This window comes from Myiozetetes cayanensis, unplaced genomic scaffold, assembly GCF_022539395.1.
Source record: "Myiozetetes cayanensis isolate MyiCay16 unplaced genomic scaffold, myiCay2020 scf3, whole genome shotgun sequence".
Taxonomy (NCBI): Eukaryota; Metazoa; Chordata; class Aves; order Passeriformes; family Tyrannidae; genus Myiozetetes; species Myiozetetes cayanensis.
Window position 1 is genome coordinate 3,689,978 of NW_026087521.1, and position 7,067 is coordinate 3,697,044.

The 7,067-nt window shown below is 50.5% G+C and overlaps 1 protein-coding gene across 3 annotated transcripts in view; it reads right to left on the minus strand.

The window, feature by feature from the left end:
* Positions 1 to 4,408, minus strand: part of SFMBT2 (Scm like with four mbt domains 2) — a 114,801-nt gene extending 110,393 nt beyond the window's left edge. For 2 of the 3 annotated variants that reach the window (XR_007629952.1, XM_050324076.1), the window contains exon 1: positions 4,178 to 4,408. The gene's annotated coding sequence lies outside the window, so the exon portion shown is untranslated. Of the gene's footprint in view, positions 1 to 3,400; positions 3,509 to 4,177 lie in introns of those variants that run through there. The other variant, XM_050324077.1, reaches the window with a different exon arrangement.
* Between the last annotated feature and the right edge of the window lie 2,659 nt (positions 4,409 to 7,067).

Here is a 7,067-nt window from a genome sequence, read left to right on the forward strand (position 1 = left end):
GTAAATGTTTTCTCAATATATAAATGAAATTATACCATCTTGCTTGCAATGTATTTGCTGTCCCACTACACTGTGCACCCCCTAAATCATTCAAAAAGTATTTCCTTGCTGTTTACAGTGTACTGGTCTCTCGATAGCTCTTGGCTGTATCTATTTAAATGGCTTTTATATTTTCACTTAGTTACAGATTACACCGAGCCTCCATCTTATCACAGGAGTTATTAGGACCTAATCCTTTACAAGCACTGAATTTATTAGACTTGTGAGAATATTTTCTTCCCTTTCATAAATAATCTGCTGGAGAGAGGGGGGAAAAAAAAAAAGGGAGGAAAAAAGCCATTTGCATCCCTGCTCAGCCAGGCAACAGTCCCAAACCCAGAGAGAAAACCTGCTCACCTGCTTTTCCTTTGCCACTAGCAGAGGAAATCAAATTTGTTTTTACCTAAAGGCTTCTAGGGAGGGAAAACAAACTGCACTAAATCCTGGCCAGCACCCATCTGCCACTGCAGGAAGAAACTCCTCAGAGGAGGTTTTCCTGCTACAACCAGAGCTAACCCTATTGCACCTCGCTGATGCTGAAGGAGGGGTCTGCTTGACGTCCATGCAGCAACAGGACCCCCCTCTCCTTGAGGGAAATAAGAGCAAAGTGGTCCCATAAATACAGTCCCTTCTGTTGGTGTGGTTGTCCCACGGCAAAGAGATAAGAGTGGGGGGACAGGGGGCCACCCCACCCGGGGTTGGGTGTCAGATGCAGAGCCTCAGACAGGCAATACCGACACAAAGCAAGGTGTTCCCATCACAGAGGGCAGTTTGCAAGGGAAGAGCCATTTCAGGCTGCTTTTCCCATATTTAAGTAGGTCCCTCCAGGGCAAAGGGGGAAAAAGTGAATTGGGGGAAGAGGGGTGAGACCCCAGGTACAGAGGGATCTCCCCCTCCAACTCCACATCCCCATCACGCAAGCAGGTGAAGTTGTTTCTCTGATCAGACGCCAGGTCACTGCTACACCACTTCCTTCCACAGAACACCAGGGGCACAGGCTGATTCTAAAAGCAAAGCTGTCCTGTCCTAGGGGCAGCAGATCTGCGGATGGAGAGGTGCATGGGGGGCAGAGCGGGGAGGTGCCTTCCCATTTTACAATGGCTTCATCCCTTCCCACCCCACAGAAAACCCTACAGGCTGACACCACTCCACTGCAGCTCTTGGATTTTGCCAACCAAGTCCCACCACAGTCTGACAGCTGCCTTCCGAGCCACTCTGCTCGTAATAAATGCTGTTTTCTGCTATTTTGCTAAGAAATCACAATTTTCCCCAAGGTCTGCTCCTCTGCCCCCTCCCCACCGCATCCTGCAATGGGAGTTCCCTGAGCCAGCCTGGTCCTGGGAGGGGCTGGAGAAAGGAGGGGGAAAATGTGTGGGAAGATGGATCAGAGCCCTTTCGGAATGGGAAACATCACCCTGTATGACAAGGTGCGCAAAGAGTATCTCCAAGCGCTCCTGCTAAATGACATCACGGTGGGGACCATCTTCAAGAGGCACAGGGAGCTGGGCTGGCAGATCAGCTCTTCCCCCGCTCCAGGATCCTCCCTGGCTCCTCCATCCCCACCCGGGCACTGAGAGCCTGAGATGCTGGAGCATCCCATCGCCTCCCGTGCCACAAAACATCGATGCTCCGAAGTTAACACCTCACAGCCGCGGTGAAACAAACTCCAGGGCACCAGCAACGGAGTGCTGCCTGCACGGGAACAGCGGAGTTTCTCCTGCCTCCGAGGCAGCCTCACTCCTCCACTCCCTCGGAAAAACACATTCGGAAAAAGGCAGCCGGGAAGGGCACAAACAACTCCCCGAAAACTCCTCGCACGCTCATTCTCTTGCGCTTCGCTAAAGCTGCGATCCGCCTCCCTCACTGTGGGCTTTTAAGCGTCTCTCCGCAAAAGCGATGCCGGCTGCACGGCTAAAGTCACTTGTTTGCAGCCCAAATTTCCGTGCAGGGCAATTCCACAGTGTTTCTGCTGAACAACAGCAAAAAAAACCACCCCAGACATCCCCAGCTTGATTGCGCCCAGGAAGGCTTGACAGCTCCAACAGGACATCTCATCCCACGACACTGTCTACTGTTAATGCAAAATAAATCAGCGCTCTGCCTCCCGGCATTTTTTCCCTTTTTTTTTTTTTTTTTCTTTTTTTTTCCTCATGGCACGTCTGCAATTTTGGCATTCAAAGGCAAATCGGCCGCGCTCCCAACTCCGCAGGTCTCCTTCCCAGCACACACAAATGCCCGGTACTTTTCCCACCACCGAGTCCTGCGGGGGGAGGACCCCGAGGATGGATCCCATCCTCATCCCTCCGCATTAATCCACCGGCGCACCTCTCGGAGCAACAAAAGAGAGCCGAACCCCACGTGCGGCACCTCGCCTTTCCTCTTTCCTCCTCTCAAAATGTTTATTTTTCAGTTTTTAAAGACACCTTAACCCGCCATGTTGAGAACAAGCTTTATAAATATTCATTTACCGCAGTTCGGGAGCGCTACGGTAAAATACGTCTAGATCAGGGCTGCACATTTTGGCAGAGCTGATCGCTTTCTTCTCTTTTCTCTCTTTTTTTTTTTTTTTTTTCCCCTTCCCTCTCGCCTTTTTTTTCGGTCCCCTTTCCCCCGCAGATTCAGAAGAAACCCACCCGCACACCCAAAATAACTCTTTCCGCGATGTGCATGAGCCTCGTAAATTTGAAAGGAGGTCGCGCAAGCGTTTGTCAGGAGAGCAGAAAAACGATGGGTATTACTTAAAAAAAAAAATAAAAATTAAAAATAAATAAAAAAATAAGAAAAAGAAGAAAAAGTGGAAAAAAGGAAGACGAGGGGGGGAAAAAAAAGAAAAAAAGAGAATAAATTGGAAGAGAAAGCAATGAAGAAAAAAGGGGAGAAGGGGTAAAAAAGAAAAGGTGGGGGGAAAAAAGAAATGAGAGCATCTAAAACGCTATCCGACGAGGTAAAAAGAACCCCCCTGCACGCTCGTGGTGAACCTCGCAAGCACCGCAGCCCCCGCCCGCGATGCCCCCGTCGTGCCCAGCCCGGGGAGCGGCTCCGAGCGCCGGTCCCGGCCGGGGGCTCAGCCCCAGCCGCCCGCCAGCACTTCCCAACAACTCCACCGCGGTTTTCCCCTTTGGAAAAGATGGGGGGAGAAAAAAAAAATAAAAAACCCCCCACACACACACCCATCTCCCACGTTCGAAGAAAAAAAAATAAAATCAAAAAATACTTTTAATACATCTTGAGAGAGGGAAAGCGACTCCCTCCACCCAAAGCGCCGCAAAACCCCGATAAATAAAATAAAGGCAAACGCCAGCCGGCAGGGTTTTGGGAAGGAAGGCAGGGGGGGGGAATAATGCAGATCGCGGTGCCTTACCTGTGCGAGTTTGGGTTATTTTGGGGTGTTTCCCGCTGTTTTTCGCCGCGGCCAGCCCCCCGCGGAGCGATGCGCGGAGCGGCGCGGAGCGGAGCACGCCCGTCCCTATCCCTATCCCTATCCCTGTCCCTGTCCCCGCTCCCGCACCCGCGGCACACTCATTCCAATATGGCATCCGCGCAGTGCGCATGCCTGCCGCTCTTTTTTAGGGCTTTTTTTTTTTTTTTATATTCAGCAGCCAACTCCTCCGGTGACCTTTTTCAGCAGTTTCAAGAAAAGAAATTAAGAAAATCCACGAAAAGCATCACACGCGCATCCCAACGCCATTCCCCCGCTCCCCCCCGCGGCTGCGCGCCCGCGCTGCCCCCGCGCCCCCGAGCCGCGCCTCCGGCAGGGACATGGATCAATTAGCCAGGGGAGGGATGGAATCCACGCGTGGAGGGATGAAATCCACGCGGGGGTTGATGGATTGATGCCGCGGTTCGGGGCCGCGCTCCGCGGTGCGGGGCAGCGCGCAGCGGGGACACGGGCTGGCCACCCGCGCCTTAAATGCCATAAAACGCCATAAAATACCACGCAGCCTTTAATACCGGAGCTCTGCCCCCGAGCTTCCCCTCCCCGCCACCTTTTCTTTCGCTTTTCCTCCTTATTTCGCGTCGCGAAGAAACTTCCAGGGAGGGAGATGGGGAAAGAAAGATGGGGAAAGAAGGAAAGCGAAAAATGCACCGCATCCCTCATCCCGCCCGCTCCCTCCGTTCCGCCGGGCTCCGGCATTACCTGTTTGTTCCCCGTTGCAGAAAACAAATAAAATATGCAAAGAAAAGCAGGCGAAGGCACAAGGCGGGATGTAAAATCAACTGGTGGGCACCCTCAGCCCTCCCGGCGCGCAGGGACGCGCACAACTTTCCCTCCTTTGCTCCTCAGGTTATTTCTTTCGGGTTATTTGGTGGGTTTTTCTTTCTTCAGCGGTTTTGCAGGGGATTCGCGGCAGAACCGCGCTGCACGTCGGTGTGTGCGGCTGTGCTGGCGTGGGGGAGTTTGCACGTACAGGCACACTGCGGGATTTTTTCTGGTTATTTCTATTTTTTCCCCCTTTCGAGAAAATCAGCCCCGCTGCAGAGCTGGAAAATCATGCCAGCCACCATTGCCCATGACCCCCGCCCCGGCTGTTCCTGCTCCCGGGGGTGCCAGAAAATCCCCAGGGGTGGGTGGGATGGGGATAAACCCCTCTCTGCAGCCGGGGTTACTCGGGATGCTCCGACCGGCGGTACCCGACAGATCCCGGAGCTTCCCCTACCCAGCTTTGCTCAGCAGCGGGGCTGGGGGTGTATTTTGCAGGGTTTTTGCTCTCTCTCTTGCAGCCTTGCTCACGGGGTGCGTGACGCGAATTGAAGGGGGTTTTTGGAGCCCCAGCTCCCGTCTCCCCTCAGGCGTGCGGGGGCCGCACCCTTGGTAGGATTGAGGATGCGAGTGGGTGCTTTTGGAGCATCCTCTGGGATGGGGGCTGGTGCAGGGCACACACATTCAACAGGTCTGGAAGAGATCGGAGTGAACGGACATCAACCAGTCCTGGGCTTTGTCCTTTCCACCGTGAAATTAACCCCAAACGCCGCTGTGTCCATCCCCACACCCAGGCGGCCAAATTTACATCTCACCGCCCGGGCTCAGATGCAAGTGGCTGTCTCCACTTGCATTGCTCCTGTCGCTTCTGAGCTGAGGTTTGAAGTTTCCAGGTTGATTTTTGTGAGCATCCCTTCTTGCAGGAGCAGGGGAGTGCTGCAGGCAGGGTGTTCTCACACCTTGGGACACAGCAGAGATGTGGCACTGATTTCCCACAGGTGGCCCCGGCTCCTCTCTGCCCCAGGGCAAACACCAGCACTCTTTTCACTGGTTCTGGCTGGGGATTCATCACTCAATCTCACAAACCCCTTTCTCTTCCACTCTCTCCAAACCCCTTCTCTTCCACCAGCCTCTCAGAGACAACCCAGCACACCACAGCAATTTTGTTGTACAAGTGAGGAGTGGAATAAAGATGAAAAAAGATGTGATTTGTTTCTGGGATACGTTTGAGGAGAAGATACTGAAAAGTGGAGAAAAGAGCAAATGTTGCAGACAGTGTTTCTTCACCACAATCCATGTTCTTGCCATTCACACTCCATCTCTGAGAGGCCAAGAACATGGGTTTAGCCTCTCCTGTTCCAGCAGATTTCCTGGAAGACATACAAATCAAGCAGTTTGTATTTTTCAGGCGTTGGGCTGGATGGGATTTCAAAACAGCAAAGGAACACTGTCAGAACTTCAAAATAAGACAAAACACCCAACAGATGCCAGGAGAACACTGAAGCCCCATTTCTCCAGATGATTGTGGAAATGGGTGACATTTTCAGCATGGTGACATTTCAGAGTTTCAACATGCTTTTGAAAGGAAGATGCTCTGCAAACACCATGTCTGTGTTCTTGCTCCTTTTAACCTCTCTAAATTGGGTTGCACAGAAACTCCTCTCACAGCAGTCTATTTTCATCTAGAGGTGGTGGTGGGTGACACCACCGACATCCAGATCAGGGACACAGCCACAGTGACTCTCACAGCATTCCAGGTATTTCTCCACTTCCTTCCCATTAACATCACACGCCTTTGTGCTTTATTTCCATCCAAACTTAAGTGCTCTTTTCAGGAGTTTTGGTTCCACTGTCTTCTCTGGAGCTGCTTCTTTGCTCTTGGCCTTGGTTTTCTCTGTCCTGCCTCTCTTAGTTTTACTTAGAGACCATTTCTGAAGGGCTGACAGTGCAATTGGCCCTGTATGCAGAGATGGAGAGGAAAGCATTCTCCTTGCCCATGTGTCTCCCTGTCTCCTTGCGATCTAAATTAGCTCTGTAGGTGGTGTCCAAAGAAATGGAATGAAAAAAAAAAAAGGTAGTAATTAAAGCTAAGGAACAAAATTCCTTTGGAAGTTTTCTAAGTGGCTGCTATAATAAAGCTTTCAGATATGACTGAAAAGTGCAGATTTATATCAAGTTTGATCTGAAGATGACTAACAGCTCCTGTTGGCAGCAAAGACTTTTCATCATAGATGCTCATAGATGAGAATACAAATTGGTTTAGTGGACAGGAACGACAGTAATAGCTGAGAGATTTCATTTTAATACTGGCTAAATCACTAGGAAAAAAAAGAAAGCACCTTGAGAAATACTGAATTGTCCCTGTGTAGTATCCCAAGATGTAAAATGGATTTAAGCTTTAACAGAAAAACTACACTGATGTTGGCTCCAGTTCCAGACTTCGTGGCACACAGGGATGTATCTTCAACTGATCTAAAGCAAATACATTAATTTCACTGCTGTCCGTGCTCCTTAATGCCACATCTGTTGGCAACCACGTGAAACCTGAACTTGTATTTCAAGCTGGGGATAGAAGTCTTCACATCTAAATTTTGGTGTGGTTTTTTTGTTGTTGTTGTTTGGTTGTTTTGTTGTTGTTGTTGTTGTTGTTGTTGTTGTTAGTGGTGGTGTTGGTGGTTTAGTTTTGTTTTGCTTTTTAATTAAAGCACTTTTATGCAAATTGCACTGATAGAAGAAGGAGATTTACCTGAGCACCAAGCACCCAAGTTGTGATGATCATCCATCTGCTCTTGCCCCTGATGAGCACCCCAAAATGAACTGTTCACAC